The 26,313-nt window shown below is 39.5% G+C and overlaps 2 long non-coding RNA genes across 2 annotated transcripts; one reads left to right on the top strand and one right to left on the bottom strand.

Annotated features, from left to right (window-relative positions):
- Nucleotides 1-155: 155 nt before the first annotated feature.
- Nucleotides 156-19,167, bottom strand: LOC131273875 (uncharacterized). Its single transcript, XR_009181044.1, has 3 exons — nt 19,069-19,167; nt 975-996; nt 156-244 (listed from the first exon to the last, which is right to left on the bottom strand). It is a non-coding gene; the product is annotated as an uncharacterized lncRNA (long non-coding RNA).
- Nucleotides 19,168-20,058: 891 nt separating this feature from the next.
- Nucleotides 20,059-24,298, top strand: LOC131273873 (uncharacterized). The gene is made up of 2 exons (XR_009181041.1): nt 20,059-20,345; nt 24,115-24,298. It is a non-coding gene; the product is annotated as an uncharacterized lncRNA (long non-coding RNA).
- The last annotated feature ends 2,015 nt before the right edge of the window (nt 24,299-26,313 follow it).

Below are 26,313 nucleotides of genomic sequence, written 5' to 3'. Positions count from 1 at the left end.
AAAATATACACATAGGACACTGGCTTCAGATTTAGATTGTTTATAGAAAATTTTGATCTACGACACTCTAATGAAAGAAATTATCCAATAATGGAATCAGAAGATGCATGGAAAGAATTCAAGTTGAAACCTGAAAAAATTAAAAATACCTTCTCTTTATAATTGGATACTATTTTCATGAGTATTTTGTTTTCCCCCACGCAGTACTTCAAAGTCTCAGATATTTTGTCTTCTCAACATAGACCTGCCCATAAGAAAATTAGGAGAAATGAATAAAATGGAAATACCCTAATTATTAGGAGCAAAGGCACATGATCTGGTATCTAGGACAGTACTTAGGATTTCAGACTTCCCTGACTGGTACTGAATTCTCTAATCTGACCTAATACATAATGTATTGAGGCCATGGATCTCAAGAAACACTATATCTTAATTGCCCCACATGTGATGCACGTATGGAATTCGTTATCCCCATTTTGCATCATGCTTATTTCTCCTCATTCTCCTCTGGAATTAATGGCTCCTTCCACTTAACCTTCACAACATCTGGCTTAAATGCCTAGTAGAGAATTAATTTGCCCAGCAATATTTGGAGTCTTCCCTGAGCCTTACATTTCTTGATACACATCAACAGTGTCTTCTTTTTACTTTGTCCATAGAGCCAGGTTGTGCGAGACACCACTCACCCCAAACCTCAGATGATCATCAGTGCTCCCTAAGAATTTCTATGCTAAGTCAAACTCCTCTTCTCCCGAGTCCCACAGTCTGTTCCCCCTCTCAGTCTCCTTTCTCAGTTGGTGGTATTGCTATCTACTCCTTCATTCAGATCAACAAGCCATTAATTCTAAATTTTTCCAAGTTATCAAGATACCAGGCATCAGAAATCACTGAATCTTCTTCTAACAGCATTAGAACCCACACCAAGCACCAATATTGAGAAAACACTGTGTAGACAACATAAGCTAAAATCTTACCTGGATAAAATCTATGCTCTACCTAAAAGAAAGTAAACAAAATTAAATTTAATGTCAAAACATTTTATTGATAAAAATCTTCTAAATCCTGATAAGGCTTCAAAATCATAAGCAAGAGAAATTTTAATATTGGATTGTTTAGAATAATGAATCCTGTATTACTCAGGGTTCTCTAAGGAAACAGAACTGACAGGAGATATCTGTGAAAAAATAGAAAAGCATTTTAAAAACAACTTCTCATTTAAGTGGTAAGTAATACTTCACAATCAGTTTCTGGGGAAGCGAAGTTGGCCCAATGGATAGGGCATCCGCCTACCACATGGGAAGTCCAAGGTTCAAACCTAGGGCCTCCTGACCCATCTGGCCCATGCACAGTGCTGATGCATGCAAGGAGTGCTGTGCCACACAGGGGTGTCCCCACATAGGAGAGCCCCATGCACAAGGAGTGCGCCCCATAAGGAGAGCTGCCCAGAGCAAAAAAAAGTTGCAGCCTGCCCAGGAGTGGTGCCACACAAATAGAGAGCTGATGCAGCAAGATGATGCAACAGAATGTGACACAGATTCTGTATACCACAGACAAGAATACAAGTGAACATAGAAGAGCACACAGAGAATGGACACAGAGAGCAGACAACTGGGGTGGGGAGAGAAATAAATAAAAAATAATTTAAAAAAATCAATTTGTGGTACAAGCACTAAGGCAAATACCTTATTTTGGAATTAAAGTCTGTCTACACCTTTCTTAAACATGTACAAATCTATTTGTTTTTAATAACAGGAATTACAGACATTTTTATAATAAATATGATATGATATGGTTAGCCTCAAATCATTTATTTGTCAATTCCTAAATGGAAACACATGTTTCAGATTCAGGAATTGTTTTAGAAACCCATGAGTGGGGGAAGTGGGGCAAGATGGCATCTGAGTGAGTGCACCTCATAATCTCTCCTGCAGAGAAGCGGCTGGGCAGGGTTGGAGTCCTGCTGGACCGGGCTGTTTTGGGTGTTCACAGGGCAGGAGGTGTCTGGACATCGATTTGGTGAGATGGTGACAGAAGAGATTCTTGCAAGAGGTAGAATTTGGGTCTCTTGCATGGAGGCCAGAGATTGTGGGTGGGACCCTTCCCCCTGGGACTGGTGGCCCGGCTGCAGTGATTCCTGAAGGCTTTGTTGTGATGGGTTGTTCCCAAGCCCAGAGCAGACATTTCTGGGGCTTTCAGGGTGGGATGTTGATTTGGTGAGACAGTGACGGAGGAGATCCTTGCAAGAGGTGGAATTTTGGGTTTCTGACATGGAGGTCAGAGGTTGTGAGTGGAGACCCTCCCCCTCAGGCTGGCAGCCCAGGCACAGTGATCCTGAAATCTCTGTTGTGCTGTGGTGTTACCAAACCCTAAACAGGCTGTTTCAGGGGCTTGCAGGGCAGGAGATGTCTGGATGTCGATTTGGTGAGACAGTGACAGAAGAGATTCTTATGAGAGGTGGAATTTTGGGTCTCTGACATGGAGGTCAGAAGTTGTGGGTGGAACCCCTCCCCCTAGGGCTGGCAGCCCGGCTGCTGTGATCCCTGAAAACTTTGTTGTGCTGTGGTTTTCCCAGGCCCCATGTTAACCAGATGCATGGTTCCCAGGTCTGTGTCCCTTAAAACCTAGTGGCCCATGTTCCAGAGACTCACACACCTTGAGTCTGCAATATCATGGACTTCCCATCCCCGAATCCACTGCACTCTGAGGTCCATCTGAGGTCCTGGATTACCCAAGCCCTCCGTGTTTTGTGTTGTTTTTTTTTTCTCTCTCTCCTTGAACTTGGAGTGTACCAGCTGACTTGGGGAGAGTCTGGGAAGAAAGGAGAGGCAAACCTGCTGAGAAAGCCCAATTTGCCTAAACGTCCTGGGATGGGAAACTTGGTCTGGGAGAAGGTGGAGTCAGAAAATCAATTAGACCTCCCCTAGCACACCTAAGGGGAAGGGACTATAGGTGCTATCAAAGCTTCCAATAGCACATTTGGGGTTTCCAATGAGGTGTAGGTGCTCTCATGCTGGAAATAAAGAGTCATAGTCTTCTGTGTTGAGTTGGTTCAACAAGGTCCTACTTGAATCTCCTACTGGACCTTTTAGGTAGCTTTCCTGCTGCCCTGGGAGAGAGAGAAGTGAGGAAAGGAGAAAGGGGGAAGGTCAGATCCCTAAGTGTATTATTTAACTGCAAAGAGGATTCCTAACTTGAAACGTTGGTTCTTTTTTGCTAATATTGCACTGTCTCCTGGTCTCCCATCTTTTCTCCCATTTTATCCCTGAGGTCCTTTTTCATTTATTTAGTCTTTTTCTCTTTTTCTTTTTCTTGCTTGTTTCCCCCCTTTTCTTTGCCCCTCTTTTTCTGTTCTCTTTTTTTCCCTTTTCTCTCTTTTTCTTCATTTTATTTTATTTATATAATAGGTGCTGCAGGGAATGCTTCACATTTGCTGTCTTTCCTCATCCTCCATTTCTTCTTTTCTGTGTGTATTGATTTTGGACACCTATACGATCCTCTTTTCCCTACATCTTTCTATCCTCCATCATCTACTGTTTCTCTTACATTCCACCTCTCTTTCTTTGGTTCCCAAATTGTCTTTTTATTTCTTATACCTTTGTTCTGTTTTCTGTCTTTTATCCACTCTTGATATTATTGTCATTCTTTTCTCTTTTGCTCTCTCATGAAAACACTGGCCTTTTAATTCATACTATATTCTTCCCCATATTCAGTTGACCGTCCAATTATAGATACTCTACTTACTGCTATAACTCTACATAACTTACATGAGTCTAATATCCATTCTTCTAGATCTAACATTGTGGCTCTGTTAACATTTATTACCAATACTACTTTATACATTTTCTTTTCTTATTCATTTTGCTCTCCCTGGCCCTAATATTTTCCTTCAAAGTGAACTTAGCCAGCAACAAGGAAATAGAGTAAGAAGAACAAAGTGACAAAGAGATGGCATAACACTTATGCATGAACAACTAATTAATCCCCAAGACTAGACAAAGAAGCTAAGGAACTGATTAAACCTGTCAAGATAAAATGATGACCAGAAAGCAACAAAAAACTACAAACCAAACCAATAATCAGGAAAACATGGCCGAATCCAATGAACAAACTAAAAACCAGGAACAGGAGCAGAACATTGGACAAGTAATTATAACTCTCAAAACATATATTAGAGACCAACTTAATGGAGTAAAGGAAGAGATTAACAATATAAAGAAAACACTTGGAGAGAATACAGAAGAAATTGCAGTCATATACACAAATGATAACAGATATGATAGTGATGAACACCACAGTTCAAGAAATCAAAAATACACTCTCAGCAAATAGCAGCAGATTAGAAGAAGCAGAGGAGAGAATTAGCCACATGGAAGACAGTACATCTGAAATCAAACAGATAGTAGAACTGATTGATAAAAAGATAAGAAAAAAAATCCAACTGGGACTTAGGGATCTGAATGACAATGCAAAGTGCAGAAACATATGTATTATAGGCATCCCAGATGGAAAAGAGAAGGGAAAGGGGGCAGAAGGTGTGTTGGGGGAAATAATGGCTGAAAACTTTCCAAATCTACTGAGAGAGATGGATGTGCATGTCCAGGAAGCACAATGCACCCCAAACACCATAAATCCCAACAGGACCACCACAAGACATATACTTGTCAAATTATCCAATGTTCAAGACAAAGAGAAAATTCTAAAAGCAGCAAGAGAAAAAAGAACCATCACATACAAGGGAAGCTCCATAAGATTAGCTGCTGATTTCTCATCTGAAACCATGGAGGCAAGAAAGCAGTTGTATGATATATTCAAGGTACTAAAAGAAAAAATTTCCAACCAAGAATACTCTACCCAGCTAAACTAGCATTCAAAAATGATGGAGAGTTCAAAATATTCACAGATAAACAGAAATTAAAAGAGTATGCCAAAAAGAACCCTGCCCTTCAAGAAATACTAAAGGGAGTTCTGCAGGAAGAAAGAAAAAAAAGGAGAGGCAGAGTTGGAGAGTGTAAGAGCAACAAAAAAGACAAAAAGAAAAGGAAACAAACAAAATATGACAAAATATAACAAACACAAGTCCAAAGGAAATATGGTTAACATCAATAATTCCTTGAAAGTAATAACACTGAAAGTCAATGTATTAAACTCACCTGTCAAATAATTCAGACTGGAAGATTGGATAAGGAAATATGACCCATCTATATGCTGTCTACAAGAAACACATCTTAGACCCAGGGATTCAAAGTGGTTGAAAGTGAATGGCTGGGAAACAATCTGAAAAGCAAACAATAACCAAAAAAGGCAGGAGTACTATATTAATATCAGACAAAATAGATTTTAAATGCAAAACAATTGTGAGAGACAAAGTTGGATACTACAATTAGTGAAACAGATAATCTTTCAAGAAGAATGAACAATCTTAAATATTTATGCTCCTAACAAGGGTGCCTCCAAATACATGAGGCAAACACTGGAAAAACTACGTGAAAGAATAGATGCCTCTACAATTATAGTGCGACACTTTAATACACCACTATCAACTTTGGACAGAACATCTCAAAAGAGAATCAATAAAGAAACAAAAATTTTGAACAGTATATTAGAGGAGCTGGATCTAATAGACATATACAGATCATTACACCCAAATATAGCAGGATATACATTTTTCTCAAGTGCACATGGATCATTCTCCAAGATAGACCATATGCTAGGTCACAAAGAAAGGCTCAATGAATTCAGAAAGATCAAAACCATACAAATAATATCTCTGACCACAGTGGAGTGGAGCTGCAAATCTGAAAGGGCCAGAGGCCCAGATTTCACACCGAGATATGGAAATTAAACAGCACACTCAGAAAAACAGTGTGCCAAAAAGGAAATCTCAAAATAAATAAAAAACTACCTTGAAACTAATGAAAATGATAACACAACATACAAAAACTTATGGGATGCAGCAAAAGAAGTACTGAGAGGGAAATTTATAACCAAAAATTCATACACCAAAAAAGAAGAGCAAAAATTGAAGAGCTAACTGCACATTTGGAGGAATTAGTGAAAAAACAAAAAAGTAACCCCACAGGAAGAAGAAAGAAAGAAAGAACAAAGATAAGAGCAGAATTAAATGAAATAGAAAATACGAAAGCACTTGAAAAGATGAACAAAACCGAGAGCTAATTCTTTGAGAAGATCAATAAAATTGACAAGCCCTTAGCTAGACTAACAAAGAAAAAAAGAGAGAAGATGCAAATACACTAAATAAGAAATGAGAAAGGAGATATCACCACTGACCCCACAGAAATAAAGACTATCATAAGAGAATAATTTGAAAAACTATATTTCAACAAAAATGACAATTCAGAGGAAATGGACAAATTTCTAGAAACACATAAGCAGCCTATATTGATGAAAGAAGAAACTGATGATCTCAACAAACCAATCACAAGGAAAGAGATAGAATCAGTCATTAAAACCTCCCAATTAAGAAGAGCCCAGGGCCAGATGGCTTCACAGATGAATTCTACAAAACATTCCAGAAAGAACTAACACCAATCTTGCTGAAACTCTTTAAAAAAGAGCTAAAATTGGAGAACTAATTGCTCACTTGGAGGAATTAGTAAAAAACAACAACAAACTAACCAAAAGAAAAAAGAAAGAAATAACAAATATCAGAGCAGATTTAAATGAAATAGAAAAAAAACTTGAAACAATAAACAAAACCAAGAGCTGGTTCTTTGAGAAGATCAATAAAGACTATCATAAGAGGATACCTTGAAAATCTATATTCCAACAAGGACACTTTAGAGTAAACGGACAAATTCCTAGAAACACAGAAGCAGCCTACATTGACAAAAGAGGAAATTGAAAATCTCAACAAACTAATCAAAAGTAAAGATATAAAATCAGTCATTAAAAACCTCCCAACTAAGAGTCCTGGGGCAGATGGCTTCACAGGTGAATTATACCTAATGTTCTGGAAAGAACTAACACCAATCTTGTTTAAACTCTTCCAAAAAATCAAAACAGAAGGAACATTGCCTAACTCACTGTATGATGTCAACATTACTCTAGTACAAAAGCCAAACAAAGACACCACAAGAAAGGAAAATTACAGACCAATTTCTCTAATGAACCTAGACACAGAACTCCTCAACAAAATACTTGCTAACCATATTCAGCAACACATTAAATGAATTATATACCATGACCAAGTGAGATTCATTCTGGGTATGCAAGGATGTATCAAAATAAGAAAATCAATCAATGTAATACACCATATAAACACACTGAAGGAAAAAAATCACATGAGTATATCTATAGATGCAGAAAAAGCATTTGACAAAATACAGCAACATTTCTTGATAACAACACTGCAAAATATTTGGAATACAGGAAATTTTCTGAACATGATAAAGAGTATATATGAAAAACCCACAGCCAACATCATTTTCAATGGTGAAATCCTAAAATCTTTCCCTCTATGATCAGGAACATGACAAAGATGCCCACTATCACCTCTTCCATTTAACATTGTCTTAGAAGTACTTGCTCAAGCACTGAGGCAAGAACCAGATAAAATGGCATTCAAATTGGAAACGAAGAAGTCAAAATTTCATCATCTGCAGATGACATGATCCTATACCTAGAAAATCCTGAGAGGTCTACAACAAAGCTTCTAGAACTCATAAATGAATTTAGTAAAGTTGCAGGTTATAAGATCAATGTGCAAAAATCAGTAGCATTTCTGTACAGCAATAACGAGCAAGCTCAGGAGGAAATCAAGAAACAAATACCATTTACAATAGTAAATAAAAAATCAAATACCTAGGAATAAATTTAACTAAAGATATAAAAAACGTATCCACAGAGAACTACACAACACTTTTCAAGGAAATCAAAGAAGACCTAAATAAATGGAAGAATATTCCCTGTTCATGGATAGGAAGACTAAATATTAGTAAGATGTCTATCCTACCAAAACTGATCTACACATTCAATGCAATCCCAATAAAAATCAACACAGCATTCATTAATGAACTAGAGAAACTAGCTATGAAATTTATTTGGAAAGGAAAGAGGCCCCGAATAGTCAAAGACATATTGAAATAGAAAAATGAAATTGGAGGAATCACACTACTGACTTCAAAACATACTACAAAGCTACAGTAGTGAAAACAGCATGTTATTGGCACAAGAAGAGACACACAGACCAATGGAACCGAATTGAGAGTTCTGATATAGATCCTCATATATATAGTCGTATAATATTCAATAAAGCCACCAAACCCTCTCAACTGGGAGAGAATGGCCTATTCAACAAATGGTGCCGGGAGAACTGGATATCCATATGTAAAAGAATGAAAGAGGATTACCATCTCACACCTTATACAAAAATCAACTCAAGATGGATCAAAGACTTAAATATAAGAGCCAAGACCATAGAGACTTTGGAAAGCAGTGTAGGTAACCATATACAAGACCTTGTAATAGGAAATGGCTTCATGAACTTCACACCAAAAGCATGAGCAGCAAAAGAACAAATAGATAAATGGGACTTCTTCAAAATTAAAGCCTTCTGCACCTCAAAGGAGTTTGTCAAGAAAATGAAAAGTGAACCTACACAATGGGAGAAAATATTTGGTAACCATATATCTGATAGGAGACTTATAACCTGCATATATAAATAACTCCTGTATCTTGAAAATAAAAAGACAACCCATTTAAAAAATGGGAAAAAGATGTAAACAGACACTTCTCCAAAGAAGAAATACAAATGGTTAAAAAGCACATGAAAAAAATGCTCCAAATCTCTAGCTATCAGGGAAATGCAAATCAAAACTACAATGAGATACTATCTTACTCCCATAAGATTGGAAGCTATGAGAAAAGCAGAAGACTACAAGTGCTGGAGAGGATGTGGAGAAATGGGAACACTCATCCACTGCTGGTGGGACTGCAAAAGGATTCAGCCATTCTAGAGGTCAGTTTGGCAGTTTCTCAAAAAACTAGCTATACATTTGCCATATGACCCAGCAATTCCACTGCTGGGTATATACCCAGTAGAACTGAAAACAAGGACACAAACCGATATACGCACACCAATGTTCATAGCAGCATTGTTCACTATTGCCAAAAGTTGGAATCAACCCCAAGGCCCATCAACAGATGAGTGGTTAAATAAAATGTGGTATATCCATACAATGGAATGCTACTCAGCTTTAAGAACGAATACACTACAAACACATGTGATAACATGGATGAATCTTGAGAACCTTATGTTGAGTGAAGCAACCCAGGCATTGAAGGACAAATACTACATGATCTCAATGATATGAAATAAGCAAGCTGCCTCAGAGAGCTAGAGACTGGAAGATAGGCTTACAGGAAATTGAGGGGTAGAGGAAGGATGCAAGCTGACACCTACATTGGTGAAATATATGATAAGATAGAGGTAAGTATTTGTACAAGGAAGGGATAAAATGAGGGCATAGTGTTGCCTTTGCTTGGGCTTTTGTGGGCTTGAGGGGGGCTAGGGATGGGAGGATGGGTAATATTGCCCAAGAAATTGGGAGGAAATTTGGGGAACATACAAACATAGGAGATTGTCAGGTATTTGGTTGAGAGTTTAATGCTGAGAAATCTTTTTAAAAAATATAATAAGCTTACCTGTTTAAGATGCTTAAAGGGGATAATGATGCAGGACAGGCTCCTAGGGAGTGTGTGAGTGCTCATTTTGCCATAGTGGGGTATATCATTGGATAGAGACCCATATAATGAGAGTGAGGGTATACCCACATCCTGGGGAGGACTGATGTTCTCAAATAGAGGGAATTGTATCTCTCAAGAGAAATGGTGGCTCCCAATGCATTAGGGCAGTTGAGCAGGTCAAGCCCTCAACACTGTTGCAGTATCTTTGAGCATAGCCCTTCAAGCAATGAAGATTGACTGTCACTGTGGGCCCTAAGGGGAGGGGGAAAGAGGTATTGAATAGATGGAACCAGTGTAACTGTGTGGGCAATAGAAGTGTTCCACAAGTTTACACAAGGATGGATATAAGACATGTTAAATTACACCAAAAATATATAGGGGCTGATAGGCTAAAATGTAAATCATAATGTAAAACATAAGATAACTAAAAATTTAGAAAATTGCATAGTCTAAAATATAAACCACAATGTAAACCCAAATATTACCTTGTTTGAAAGCTATTGTCTCAATATCTGTCCATCAGTTTCAGTAAATATAGTATGAATATGTAAAAAGATTATTGCTGTGGAAGGGATGAGGGTTTTATGTTGGATATGTGGGAGTACTGTATATTGTATGTATGAATTACTGTGATCTAAAAAACTTTTGTGAAGATAAGCTTAATATTTAGGGGAAAAAAAGAAAAAGAAAGGACATAGACACTGAGGAAAAGATGGAAGTAGTTGCCTTGCCAATTTGCATACAGGGCAACACTTATTGCAGTGATGGAAGGCAAAACATCAAAAACAAAACTTTTGCATTTTTAAATTTTTTGATACCCCAATTAATTTTTACCTTAATTAATATGTATTCTCTATCTAACCTTTAAACTCATCAGTATATTCCATTTTACTATTAATGGAACCTGGCAATATATTGGGTTTCACTTTTCAAGAAGTTTTGGATCACAGAGAGGATCAACAATGTCAGGGGAGGAATACTGGTGTGGGATGTTTTTGACATGGGACACATGGTTGGCAGGGAGTTCTCCAGGGCATATATCCAGGGTAGATAAAAATGGATATTTTCACAGTGGTTATAATTAAAAACAACAACTGAGGGAGTGCTGAGTTCCTAGCCAGGGGAGCTCTATCACAGTCCCTAAAGTGACAGCAACAATCCCCCAAGTGCAATGGCAGAGACCAAAAAAAAGGAAGGCCGAACAATGAGCCCTTGATACTAATGACTATGCTTGTGAGCCTGTGCACCTGAAATAAGAACAAGGCCTAGAGCTGCAGGGTGCCTAAGAATTACCTCCTGAGAGCCTCTGTGTTGCTCAAATGTAGCCAGTCTTGAAGCCAAACTCAGCATGTAAATGGGTTGCCATCCCCAGCATGGAACATGACTTCCAGGGATGAGCCTCCCTGGCACTGAGGGATTACTACCAAGTACCAGCTGATGATGTAACTAGAAAATGACCTTGAATAAAAGGGTTAACTCAGGCCAGCAGAATATCTCAGTCTACATATAATACCAGGAGTTAAAAATGCTTTTTGACCTGAGTAAAAGGTGGAAATGGAAAGGACAAATGAGTTTATATGGCTGAGTCTCCAAAAAGAACTGGGAGGTTATCAGAGAAGTTGTCCTTATGCACATCTGATCAGAGTCCCAGAGACAGATAAAGTAGATAAAACCCCAGGTATTGGTTCTTCTGAGGGCTACAGAGACCCACATGTTCTATGGTCATGGCAGATGGAGTTCAGTCCCATGTCAGTTGGCCCTACTTTGGAGATTGTGTTTCTATGTGATGGAGCTGGACTCAGATGTGATCTTTGTCCACAAGTCTCTCCTGTTGCTTTTACTGGAACTGTAGTTGTTGCTGGGGTTTAATGTATACCCAGGGGACCTGAATCTTTGGACTGACCATGTGATAGCCAGACCCTGAGCCTCAACAGACTTGCAACTCCTAAACTCTGGTTTATTGGACTTACCCCACTCAGCTGACATGGAGGTGAAGAAGGTCAACCACCACACCAGAGAGCCAAGAGTGCCTACAACTGAAAGCAGGAAGATTGCATCCAGCATCAGGTGGAATCTAAGACCCCTCTTGACATAGATGTGGAGGGGACACAACCATTCTGAGGTCCACAGGATGGAGGAATAGCATATGGATTAGAGTGGACTTACTGATATTCTATTCATGAACTCTTGTGATTAGTAATAGAAGAAAATGTGGCATTGGTGTGGAGAAAGTGGCCATGGTGGCTGCTTGTGGTAGGGAGTGAGAGGAAGAGATGTGATGTGGGGGCATTTTTGGGACTTGGAGTTGTCCTGGGTGGTGCTGCAGGGACAGTTACCAGACATTGTATGTCCTACCATGGCCCACTGGGTGGACTGTGGGAAAGTTTGGGCTATGATGTGGACCATTGACCATGAGTTGCAGCGGTGCTCAGAGATGTGTTCACCAAGTGCAATGAATGTCTCATGATGATGGAGGAGGTTGTTTTTATGGGGGGAGGAGTAGGATGAGGGGGTTGGGGGGTGTATGGGGACCCCATATTTTTTTAATGTAACATTAAAAAAATAAAAGAGACCAAAAGAAAAAAGAAAAAACCCCATGAGCAAACAAAAGTAGAGGCAAATCTTTGGACTAAGAAACACCTCTTTCAATTACCAGAAAGCACCTTAGATAACTTACGAAGAGTTGGATATTTGTTTGAAATGACAATTTCAATAAGCCAGGTCATATGATTGTCCCATACAAATTCAGAAATGGTCAGATCAGGAGAGTAGGGACTGCTGGAAAAAATGCACAAGTAACAACAGAAATGCTAGGTGATGTCTCCTGTAGAGGGCAGAATGTGCTTCAAAACCCCCATCATTTCCAAACAACATCACTGAATTATGGTATAATCAAATCTAGGCAGGGACCCATTGAAATACCAGGTGAAGTAGCAGCTCTTTTCCACCTAGAACATATTTCCCCATTCAAATATTATAAGTGTCAATTAGTTGCTAAGGCCAGCCTGAAAAACTTGTGTAATAATGGAATCTTATTTTAGCATGGAAACACTAGAATGTTAAAGAAAAATGCATCCAGAAAGGTCCAACTTGGAAAATCATGGAATTCATCTGAAGGAAATCCCCAGGGGAAACAAGAGGGAGATTAGGGGATAAACAAAAAGTACATGGAAAGAAGATACTTTGGCCTAGAGTCAGAAGTCACTTTAGTACCTAACAGTGAACTATGAATATCAATTAAGTGTGCCTTAGTGATGATCTCAGATGAAGCAGGACTTCAAGTTTCATCCTGCCATATTCATAAAATAATGCTACAAATGTTTTGGTATGTAAAATGAATTCTTACTTCCTCTATGGGTCAAAAACAGATCCTTTTATATGACTAGAGGGATACATTTATAAATATCTATCTCAGGATTTATAAGAACTCTCAAAACTGCAATTAAAACAAAGAAGAAAAGTAAGTTTCATATTGAATAAAAAGATAAATTTTTAAGGCATTGCATTATCTAATATGAAATTTCTTTCTAGGATGGTTATGAGAATTCAGAGTTCTATGAACAGTAAATGGAAGTGCCTCCCTAATACCTAATATTTCACTTTTGACAGAAAGTTTTTAAAAATTGAAGTGTTCACTTTAAGATTATACAGTTGTCTTGTTTACTGACTTGTTTACCAGAAATTTAAAACTATATAACCAGGTTAGCTTCAAATTCAAGCATTAATTTGCATTCATACTGGTAATCTAAAATGAAACAAAAGGTCTGTGACTAAAAAAGTCTAGGTTTTTCATGACTTACAGTATACCTACAAGTTAATATATTCACATCTAGAATATTCATCCATAAGAATATAGCAATGAAAATAATTCCCAAGGAGACAGCAATGTTGACAGGCTTCCATGGAAATCCATAAAAACCAGGTCCAGACAGAAAATTGTGTGGTAGGATGTCAACTGGCTGAAATAGCAATACTTGAACATAATGAGAACCTCAAAAATTGTACAATGAAAGAGGCACAAAAAACATTCATTGGGAATTTTAATCTGCCTCTAAGAGATAACCAGGTTTCTCAAAAACCTCCAGTGGATTCTACTGCTTCAAGAAAGATGGGAAATTGGTTGCTTTATGTTTTCTGCTTGGCTGATTTTCTTGTTGGAAATTGTGAATTTGGCAGCATTAAGTAGAACACTCTTTCCATGCATTTTACAAGTAAATGTATTAACAGATTGTGTTATATCCATAAATGGAATAAAACTCAGCAATGAAAGTAACAAACTCTCAATACACACAACTTCATGGATAGATTTAAAAATGATTGTGCATATAAGAGCCCAGACAAACAAAACAAAACAGTATCTACTCCACATTCCATTTATATAAAATTCTACAAAATGAATTTTAATCTATAATGGCAGATTGTAGATTGAAGGTTGTCCAGGACCTGGTAGGGAAGATGTGTGGATGGACTATTAAGGGTCTGAAGGAAAAAATTGGGGGATGTTTGGTATGGTTACTATCTTGGTTATAGAAATGTTTTTATGGATTTGGAAACATGTAAAACCAAACAAATCACACAGGTGCATTTTAATATACATCACTTGTACATCAATAAAGTAATAGGAAAACAATTATAAAAATTGTAAGAGTTTTTCATTTCTTAACAAAAATATTCAAAGACTTTCAAAAAATTAAATTAGACTTATTAACGTATGAATCCATAAAAAGAAATCAAGAACGTACATTAGTCAAAAAGTCGAGTTTTTATTTGATAAATGAATAAACTGCTTGAAGTAAATCTGTTGGAAAGGCTCTAAAAATAGACCTGATTTGTTTAAAAGAATGGGCAAAAGCAACCACAAGCAATTAAAATTCTGTACAGGAAAGTGGCTGTGGCTCAATCAGTTGGGCTCCCATCTACCATGTGGGAGGCCCTGGATTCGTTTCCTGGGGCCTCCTTGTGAAGGCAGGCTGGCCTGTGCCTGCAGAGAGCTGATGGCCCGCGCCTGTGGAGAGCTGATGGCCTGTGCCTGTGGAGAGCTGATGCCCTGAGCCCATGGAGAGCTGATGGCCCATGCCCACAGAGAGATGATGGCCTGTGTGACAGCCCACACCCGTGGAGAGCTGATGGCCCGCGCCTGTGGAGAGCTGATGGCCTGTGCCTGTGGAGAGCTGATGGCCTGAGCCCATGGAGAGCTGATGGCCCATGCCCACAGAGAGATGACGGCCTGTGTGACAGCCCACACCCATGGAGAGCTAATGGCCTGCGCCCATGGAGAGCTGATGGCCTGTGCGACAGCCCACACCCGTGGAGAGCTGATGACCTGCACCATGGCCTGCACCTGCAGAGAGCTGGCACAGCAAGATGACACAACAAACGGAGACAAGCAGACACAGAAGAATGCATAGCAAATGGACACAGAGAGCAGACAGCAAGCAAGCAGCAAGAAGGGATAAAAAAAATAAATCTTTAAAAATAATTCTGGGGGAAGCGGACTTGGCCCAGTGGTTAGGGCATCCGTCTACCACATGGGAGGTCTGTGGTTCAAATCCCAGGCCTCCTTGACCCATGTGGAGCTGGCCCATGCGCAGTGCTGATGCACTCAAGGAGTGCCGTGCCATGCAGGGGTGTCCCTGCATAGGGGACCCCCATGCACAAAGAGTGCGCCTCATAAGGAGAGCCACCTAGCACGAAAGAAAGTGCAGCCTGCCTGAGAATGGCGCAGCCCACATGGAGAGCTAACACAAGGTGACGCAGCAAAAAGAAACACAGATTCCCATACTGCTGACAGCAACAGAAGCAGACAAAGAAGATGCAGCAAATAGACACAGAGAACAGACAGCCAGGGTGGAGGTGGGGGGAAGGGAAGAGAAATAAATAAATCTTTAAAAAAAAAATTCTGTACAACAGAGAAATGAGAAAATTCTTAGTGGTGAGGAGACGCATATATAAATACGTTGCTTCATTGTGTTATGATATACCAATTATATCAATAAATGTATAGATATAACTGATATACCTGATAAATGTGTTGATATAAGTAAGTAGGATGATTACTGTTATCATTGTTATTCCAATGAAAATTAAATGCAGACTGTTGTTAGGTCAACTTTTTTTAAAAGTTGATGTTTTCTTTCAGAATTCAGCTTCTTTCTGAACACAAGACACATAATGTCTGAATTGTTAAGTAGATAGAATATCTGAGAAACAGTGAATTATTGTACAGTAGATTATTGTACATTATAAAGTTTGAAGTTAGGTGAATCAAAGCTATTTAGAAACCCAATTTCAAATAACCACAGGAAAGAATTTGCCTTCCTGTTTCACTGTAATATAAGCCTGCACTTACAAGGCACTCTTTTTTTTTTTTTAAATATTTATTTATTTTTTTTTTTTTAAATTACATTAAAAAAAAAATATGAGGTCCCATTCAACCCCACCGCCCCTGCCCCCCACTCCCCCCACAGCAACACTCTCTCCCATCATCGTGATACATCCATTGTACCTGGTAAGTTCATCTCTGAGCATCACTGCACCCCATAGTCAATGGTCCACATCATAGCCCAGACTCTCTCACGTTCCATCCAGTGGGTCCTGGGGGGATCTACAATGTCCCGTAATTGTCCGTGAAGCACTATCCAGGACAACTCCACGTCCCGAAAATGCCTCCACATCTCATCTCTTCCTCCCGTTCCCCACACCCAGCAACCCCCATGGCTACCATTCCCACACCCATTCCACATTTTCTCTGTGGACATTGGATTGGTTGTGTCCATTGCACACCTATGTCAAGTGAGGGCTTAGATTCCACATGGGTACTGGATGCACTCTTCCCGCTTCTAGTTGTAGACACTCTAGGCTCCATGTTGTGGTGGTTGACCTTCTTCAACTCCATGTTAGCTGAGTGGAGTAAGTCCAATAAGTCAAAGTGTAGGAGCTGAAGTCTGTTGAGGCTCTGGGCCTGGGTGTCATATTATCAGTCCAGAGATTCAAATCCCCTACATATATCTTAAACTCAGCACCAACTACAATTCCAATAAAGTAGCATGCAAGTCTTGTGAAAAGAGATCCCCTGTGAGTCCATTTCCATCACGCAGAAACACCAGCTCCAAAGAAGGGCCATCTGTCATGGCAGTGAACCCCTTCTGCCATGACCATAGAACCCGTGGGTCTCTTTATCCCTCAAAAGAACCAATACCTGGGGTTGTATCCACCCTATCTGTCTCTTAGACTCTGTTCAGTTGTACATAGGGGTATTCCTTCTGACAAGGCACTCTTAAGCCAATAAACAGCAACTATGAACATAGGTAAAATAAATAGGAAATTTCTGGAATGTATAGGTACCACAACAAATGGCAAACATATTGATTTCTCAAAAAGTGAATTGTATAAGAATCTTAGGAGAAAACACATCTACGGTTTAATTCACACTCATCCACAGCACCAAGTTGTTTCATGCAAATTAAAACCTCTGCTAAAGGTGAATAGAAACTGTGAAAGCACATCATAGTATTTGTAACTAGCAGTGCCAATAGATGGATATGAGAGTGATTAAAGGGGAAAGTTTAAGAACATGTATTTTTCTAGAGGGAAAGCTTACAAATGTAACATGGGACTGTATAACAGTGAAACCTCATGTGAAATATGAATATGGGTAATACTGCATATTTGACTTTTTACAAAATATACAAATAACCTAGACAGACAGAAACAATAACAGCTGTGTACAGCAGGGGAAGCACAGAAAGATTGAAAGATAAGTTTTTTGGTCTGTTTTTTGTTTTTATTATTGAAATAATGAAAATGCTCTAATAATGATTGAAGTATTGAAGTGATGAATGCACAACTACCAAATACTACCAAGTACCACTGATTGTACACTTTGGGTGTATGTTTCAATAAAATTGATTTGTGTTAAAAAAAAAACTCACCTCTCATGAGAGAGGAAAAAAACAAACCTCTGAAGTCTATTCACTTTCATCTGGGGTCCTCTCAGCTGGGGCGTGTAAAGTGTGGATCTTTATAAATATGTGCTGTCTGATTTGTCACTGTCACAAGTGTTCCTGTGACATCTCACAGCTCTCTGGGCACCAGAATCAGTCTCTCTGAAAGGGGCCTCTGAAGTTGTGCTTCTGGGAGTGCCTCAGCCTCTAAGAAATAAGAAAATACTGCATGGTGAAAGCAAAAACACAAAGAGGAATCATTTTGAAAGCTAAGGAAGGTGAATTTGATTTACTTAAGTGTGTGGTAACATGAGAGGGGCCACAGCAAAATTTTAATGAAAGAATCTGGAAAGAGGGGAAAAAATCAGAGCAATACAAAGAAAGAAGAGATATACATTTTTTGTTTTATCTTTGTCGACAAGACCATGGGTCATAGTCAACTTCACATTTATGAACAGGGTGGCATCACAATTCTTAAGATCTCACACATAATTTCATAGAAGTCGAGGCCAACAGTGATGGTCATTATCTTTGTGGCCAGCCACCATGGGATGCTTGGGTTTACCTCTGCAGACCATCCTTGCCAAGGAATTATTCATTTGAAGTGAAAAATCAAGTAGAACGTTGTTCCAAAAGGACAAATTCTGCATAAATGATTCTCAGGATACCTGAGTATTTGCCCTGTAAGGAACACCCCAGAGGCAGGACAATGGACAAGTACCTTCCCTTACAGAACCTGTGACCTTTTCCAGGAGGGAAGTTGGATAATCAAGTTCCCTGCAGTAGAGCAACAAAATAAAATGCCTCCTGGCAACACACACACACACACCAAGGAATGTTTTGCACAAGATGAAGATGCCTTCTGGATGGTCCTGAAGGCCATGCTTCCCCAAATGGTTAGGATGGCTGTCAGGATCTGTGCAGGTGGACATAGTTGTCAGCAAGGGTGGAGGTGGGAAGCACACGAGATGCTCAAGGATGAGGGAGAGAGCATCTGCTCTATGAAAAGGGCAGCCTACGAGCAAGGAAATCTCTATCTTCATTGATTTGGTTGCCTCTGCAGAAACAGTTCTTTGAGTGGGGTGGCTCGGGCCATTCTGCCCAGCTGCACTGCTGTCCCTGACCAGTGGGACTTTCCAGATCCCTTCCTTGGAGTCTGGGGCATGAGGATCCAAAGGGCCCTGCTTCTCCCTAGGGGGGGTTTTCCTGTGTCCCTACTTGCTTGACAGTTTTGTTTTGGTTCGGGAGGGTGGAGGATGCTGGCTTTTAGTAAGAGTGAAGACTTGCAGAACTGGGACTGGGTACCTCTATGTTTGGGCAATCCTGTGGACTTTCTGCTTTGGGTAAGTCAACAGTCTGTCCATGATGCTTTTGACAGAGGGAAGGACAGTAACTCATCTGCCTCCTGGTCAGGACTCACCTGAGCAGGCTGCTGCTGTGCTTCGCGAGCTCCCATCAAGCCAACTGCACACGGAGCCCCGAGGCGCATCTGTCTCTAGGAGAGTTGGTTTCCAAACTAGATGTTCTAGAAGCCAATAAGTAAACCAGAAAAGAGAGTTCACAAGGCCCCCAGAACTTTAAACAGAGCCGCAGTCACAGCACTCATTAGACACCCCTGCCTCACAGCCGCCAAGCTTTCAGAGCCTTGAACAACCCACTCGTGGAAACATGAAGCACACGCGGGGCCAACTCTAAGCTGGCAGAGCCTGATGCCCAACTGGCACAGAGCCCACGGCAGCAAGCCCGGCTCCGTGACTCCTACCAGGCTAGGCTTCCTTGCTTCCTGGTGCCAACAAGTCATCTTCCCTTCGTGTGGAACCTGCAGGTTTTGGACCCAGCACTCAGCCTGATAGCAGTGGGCATGATGCCGGTCATTTCAAACCCTTGACAGCCCATGGCAAGGAAGAAGGCGTGGGGAAGCGGTGTTCACCCACACTCGTGTTTGTCTGACCCAGCACTGACCAGGACTGGAGGAGGAGCAGCCCCCAGGGGCCCATGGCACCCAGGAAGGAAGGGAAGGGGTGAGGAAGGGGGAGGGGAGGGAGGGGAGTGGGGAAGACTGGCATTTGGGAAGGGGGCGACGAGGTGGCTGCGAGGGGCTGGGGAGGTTTTGGATGAGACATACAGAGCAGAGGTGGAGGGCGCCCAGGGCAGGTGAGCAGGTCAGCAGGCCGGCGGGGCAGCAGCAGGTGCACGGGAGCTGAAGGGGCAGGCGCACGGGGTCCAGCGCCCTCGCAGCCCGCTCCCACTTGGGGCTGCCTTGGCGACCCGCGTCTTATAAGGTCCCCCTCGCCCAATCAGCAGCTCCCCTCCAGGTTCATCACAGAGCCCCCCGCGCCCCCGGGTTCTTAGAACGTCCCTCCCCCACCCCTCCCGTACCATCCTGATGGCAGTTACCCTCTGGAACCCTAATGGCCCTTCTGGTTTCTTGTCCCTGTCCCCAGCCCTCTAGAGCTCATGAAAATTCTCATATGCAGAATATTTAAAGAAAAATCTCAACAGTCCAATAGAAAGATAGGCAAAATAATTGGGGAAACACAAATGCTCAAGTTCATAAGAAGCCATTCAACCTCCTGAGTGATGGTGGAATCACGAATCAAAGCCATCTTGACATATCTCCACACACCCAACTGGCTAAAATTGACAATACCAAGAGCTGGGAAAGATGGGACCAATGGGGAGCTCCCTGCACTCCGGGTAAGAGTATAAATGGGTGAGACCACATTAAAACAGCTTGCCACCATGTAAACTTGAACTCAGGAAGCTCAGTACTCAGGTATATTGCCTCCTTCAGAAATGGGTGCTTATGAGCTTGGAAGACATGGGTCAGAATGTTTATTGCAGACTTGTTGGCAGTGATCAAAAACAGAAAAGGCAAATGTCCATCAACAGAAGACTTGATACACAAAGTGTGGTGTATTTGTACAGCAGGATAATATATGAGAGAAAATAAAATACAGCAACTGGCCAGAACTCAGTTAGAACTAAAGTTAAGTTCCAAAATAAGCAAAACTGCTTAACACAGTGCTGTATATTTCAATTAATTTAAAAGTCAATTAGAGTGACTATGGATTTGAAGAGGTGTGGGTGGGAGTTCTTCACGGAAAGTCCCTGTTTCTTGACATGGGATTTGCTCACTTGTCTTTGCCTCCTGATAATTAATTAAACTGGACATTTGTTTTATGTGCTTTTCATAAAAGAGGGAAAAGACTAGGCAGTGCTACAATAAACCATTTATCTTTAATAAGAAAGATAAAACATGAGAGCGTATGTTTAAGAAAACTGTAGTATATGCTTGTTGAAAATGGTTTGATGTGTGGTTTGGAAGGACTCGTTAATTGTGAAAAAGGAACTTTCTAAGTTTCTTTTGATATGGTGTACAGTGTTGAATTGAGTGTTCCATTAGGAGTTTCCTCTTCTTTATTCTTCTTTCTAAGTACTAGTTGGCCAAGAGTTATTTTCTTCCTTTGAGCATAGTCAGTTGAGACTCGTGGATTTCTATGAAAATGAAAAGATAAAGCATATAGGAGGGAGCGGATGCGGTTCAAGCAGTTGAGTACCTGCCTCCCATTTGTTCCCTGTGCCTCCTAAAAAAGATGAACAATGAACAGACATTGAGCAAAAATAAATGAGCAGGGAGTGAATGTGACTCAAGCAGTTGAGTGCCCCCCCTTTCACATGGGAGGTCCCAGATTCAGTTCCTGGTGCCTCCTAAAATAAAAATAGACAACGAGCAGACAACAAGCAAAAAAAAAAAAGAGCAAACCATAAGGGAGCTATCTGGGGTCTGGGGCTGGGGAAAGCATAAGGGAAATTGAAACCCTTAGAAAACCCCAAGCAGTATCACTATAAAAATTAAGTCCAGCCACTGCCCCAGCAATTCTCATGATCAAGTCTCCCATACATTACAACAAACAAACCCAAAACATTGATTTCTAGTTGTATCTTTACCTTTGGAATTGATAAATTTCTAGAGTACTTACACAGAAGTTGTTTTGGAAAGGGACTGATATGAGAATCTGATAATAACTATGAACTATTTACAGAAAAATTCAGGTATATAAAGGCATCCATTCTATAAAATTCCAGCACTGTTTCTGAAGGTTCTAAAACTCCGTTTTAGAGGGGCTGTCAAAGGTCTTACATTATGTGTGTATTGAATAATCTTCCCTTTCCAATGAAGATCTCTAATACTGAAAGGTAACTATGCCTCCAGTCTGTCTATCCCTTATATTATTTAAGATTAAAATAAAAAGTAAAACACATTCTTGATGTGATTTTATTTATACACATATCAACTGTGTCCACAGAGATATTTTGCTATGCAATATTTTAAGGATGCTGGGCCATCCTCAGCTGACCCTAAGGGAATCTGGGGGAATAATAATTCATTCATGTGTTTCCTATACATCATTAATAAAATTAGCATGGCAGATTGTAACATAGAAAAATGAAGAATGTCAACTAAAGTCCTTTGTAAATTTTTATGTGCTGTACTTTGAGGTGCTACATGCATATGTGGTAAGAATGGAACAAATTATTTAATTTGGCACATCTTCTCTCCTAAGATGATTTGAAACAAAGGTCCAAATGTATACTCAGTGGATTTCTTCTTTACATAATTCCCTGGCACAGGGTACCCATTGCTAATATAAAGGTTAATTGCTCATTTAGAAGGGACAAAAGAGAGCAGTATATTACCTCCCAGGTAAAGTAAACTCCTGTACCTTGCTGAGTGGAAAGTGTCAGACTTTGTCTCCTACACAATTTGTTGTGGGTGTTTGATCCCTGTAAGGCTTCCTCCCACCAGCCACAGTTGCTGACCTCTGGCTGACTTGTCCCCTTCTGGTTTTTAATATGTTAAGAATATGTTTCTGAAAGGAGCAAAAGCATAAATGTGGTGAAGAAAAGTCTCCACTTCTCATAACAACTAAAAGTATCATTTTAGTCTTGGAAGATAAAGACTGAAATAAGACAGTTTCAAAGTTCATAGAAAATGTAGGGTGTTAAGGAAAAGAGAATTAATTTGCTTGTCTTCCCATTTAAGATCAGGAATAGAAGTATGTAAAATGAAGAGAAAAATTAATGCTTTAGTTAATTTCTATAGTCTATTTTTGATTTTGTGTAAAAGAAGGTCTTTTTCTTTTTTTGAAATTTAATATATTTAATTAGAAATAAATTGGAGATTTACAGAAAAATGACTTTAAAATACAGTGTTCCCATAGACTGTACTTGCCTATTGTTAACACTTTATGTTAGTATAGTACCTTTTTCACAACTGATGAAAGAATATTATAATCGTATTATTAACTATAGTCCATAGTTTACATTAGGATGTATTTTTTCCCAATATACCACCCTATTATTAACACCTTGCATTAGTGTAATATATTTGTTATAATTCATGAAAGAACATTTTTGTAATTGTACTATAATCCATCACTTATAATAGGGTTCACTATATTATCTAGCCCAATCCTTATCTTTTAATTTTTATTCTAGGATCATATATATGACCTAAAATTTCCCCTTTTAACTACATCCATTTATATAATTCAATGCTGTTAGTTATACTCACAGTGTTGTGCTACTATGGCTACCATCAATTTTCAAAGCTTTACAATGAACCCAACAGAAATTTGGTACAAATTAAGCATTAACTTCCCCATTCCCTACTCCCAACCCAGCCCCTGGTAACTTACATTCTAGATTCTAACTCTTTGAGTTTAATTATTCTAATTAGTTCTTATCAGTGAGATCATAGAATATTTGTCCTTTTGTGTCTGACTTATTTCACACAACATAATGTCTTCAAGTTCATCCATGTCATATGAACGAGAAAATCATTCCTCTTTAATGCTGAATAATATTCCACTGTATATCTACAGCACATATTATTTATGCATTCATCAGTTGATGAGCACACGGGTTGCTCCCATCTTGTGGCTATTGTGGATAATGTTGCTATGAACATCAGTGTTCAAATACCTGTTTAAGTCCTCGCTCTGAATTATTTTGGGTATATAACTTGTAGTAGGTTTGCCAGGTTATATAGCAATTCTATACTTAACTTCCTGAGGAAGAGCCAAACTGCCTTCTACACTGGCTGCAGCATTTTACAATCCCACCAACAGTTGAGTGAGTTTTCTTCTTTTTCCACATCCTCTTTCACACTTGTAGTTTTCTGGTTTTTTAATAGTGCCCATTCTATAATAGTAAGTGTGAAATGTCTCATTGTGATTTTGATTTGCATTTCCCTAATCTTTTCATATGCTTTTTAGCCATATGTATATCCTCTTTGTAGAAGTGTCTATTCAAGTCTTTGGCCTATTCTTAAATTGGATTGTTTGTTTCTTTGTTGTTGAATTCAGGAGTTCTTTATGTATTCTGGATGGTAAATTCTAATCAGATATATGGTTTCCAAATATTTTCTCTACCCTGATATTTACCTTTTTCTTTGTTTCAGTGTTGATGGAATCCTCCTGTCTCTGTTGTCCTCCAGAGAGCTAATCCAGTGGTATTTGGCCTTTTATTTGTTGACTCTGAGGGGGAGACTTTTCCAGGAGAAGACTTACATTGCCATGTTGATATCAACTCTTAAATAAGCTTTTAAATTACAAAAACCTTGACTTGTTGTCAGTCTAACTAAAGGTTTGTTAGTATTATTGACATTGCCAGTGAACCAATTTTTGGTTATCTTAATTCTATTGTTATTGTTGTTCTCTATTTTATTTATCTCTCTGTTTTACTTGCTTTTCTTCCTTCTGCTTACTTTGAGTTTATTCTGCTTTTTATTTAGTTCTTTCAGGTGTGAGGTTAGGGCTTTGATTTGAAATCTTCCTAATTTTATTAAAATCTATTTATTTAATTATAGATCACAAAAGAAATGTTGCATTAAAAATAATAAGAGGTCCCCTTTTACTACCCCCCTACCCACACTTCTCCCACATCAACAACCTCTTTCATCATTGTGGGACATTCATTGCATTTGGTGAACATATTTTGGAGCACTGCTGCACCACATGGATTATAGTTTACACTGTAGTTTACACTCTCCCCCAGTACATTCAGTGGGTTATGGCAGGAAATATAAAGTCCCGCATCTGTGCCTGCAATTTCATTTAGGGCAACTGCAAGTTGCAAGAAGCTAGTACATGGGCAGTTCAGAGATTGAAGTCTCCTGAGTATACACCAACACCAGCATAAGCCATAGGTTCAGTAAAAGTGACAGAAGAGGCATGTGTAGAAAGATCACATCTGAGTCCAACTCCATCACACTCAGGAGCACAACTTACAGAGTAGGGCCCACTGACAAGGCACTGATCTCCAGAGCCATCTGCAATGACCATAGGGCCTGTGTGTCTCCATAGCCCTCAGGAGCACCAATACCTGTGGTTATATCTACTTTGTTTGTTCCTAGGATGCTGCTGACTCATGCATGTGACCCCTCTGATGACCTCCCAACACTTTTTGAAGTCTCTTAGCCATATAAACTCATTTGTGTTTGCCATTTCCCACTTTTATTCAAGGTCTTTTTCTAGTTGCATCACCAGCTGGTGATTGGTAGTAATCCCTTGGTGCCTGGGAGGCTTATCCCTGGTAGTCATGTCCCATGCTGGCAGGAAGGTGATGCATTTACAAGGTGAGTTTGATTTAGAGAGTAGCCACATTTGAAAAACTTGGAGGTTCTCAGGAGGTTACTCTTAGGGACTCTGCAGCTCTAGACCTAGTTGAAATTTCATGCACACAGGCTCATAAGCATAGTCATCAGTATCAAGGGCTCATCATTGGACTATCCTTCTTCACTGGTCTTTGCCCTTGCACTTGGGAGATTGTTGCTGTTCCATTGGGGAATGTGACAGAGCTCATCTGTCTAAGAACTCAGCACTCCTTCAGTTGTCATTTGTAAGTGTAACTACTATAAAACACCCAACTAATATCCAAACATTTTTACACACCCTAGATACATGCCCTGGAGAGCTCCCTCCCAATCATGTGTCCCCATCAATAACACCCCACACCAGTGTTCCTCCCCTGCCATAGTTGAACAACTCTGTGGTCAAAACTTTTTAAAAAAATGAAGCCTAATATATTGCCAAATTCGAGTAGTAGGAAAATCAAATATTAATGATACGTTTAAAGATTAGAAATAGAATACATATTAATTTAGAAAAACTAAAATAAAGTAAAAATTAAATTGGGATATTAAAAAATGAAATATATCATAATACTTTGTTTTTGACATTTTGCCTTTCATCACTGTAATAGGTGTTGCCCTGTACGTACAGTGGCAGGGCAATTTCTTCCTTCTTCAGTGTCTACATCCTTTCAGTTTTAATTTGTAATTTTTAATTTCATCTTCAAAAAAGTATTAGATCTCAGTTAAGTCACATATACAATATAGGGGACTCCAATATACCCAACATCAAACCCTTTTCCCCCTTCCCCAGGAATGTGATTTTTACATGGTAATGTTCTGTTTGCTGCATCTGATGTACAGATATTGAAACATAGCTACCAAACATGGTTCCATTTTAGTTTACATTATGGTTTATATTTTAGTCTGTACACTCTTCTAAAATTTTACTTACATTATGGTTTACATTATGGTTTACATTTTAGACTATACACTTTTATAACTTCTTGTTGAAATTTAACATGTCCT

The sequence above is a fragment of the Dasypus novemcinctus genome, chromosome 17 (assembly GCF_030445035.2).
Source record: "Dasypus novemcinctus isolate mDasNov1 chromosome 17, mDasNov1.1.hap2, whole genome shotgun sequence".
NCBI lineage: Eukaryota > Metazoa > Chordata > Mammalia > Cingulata > Dasypodidae > Dasypus > Dasypus novemcinctus.
Note: the sequence above shows the minus strand (reverse complement) of the source record. Positions and strands in the feature narration are given on the sequence as shown.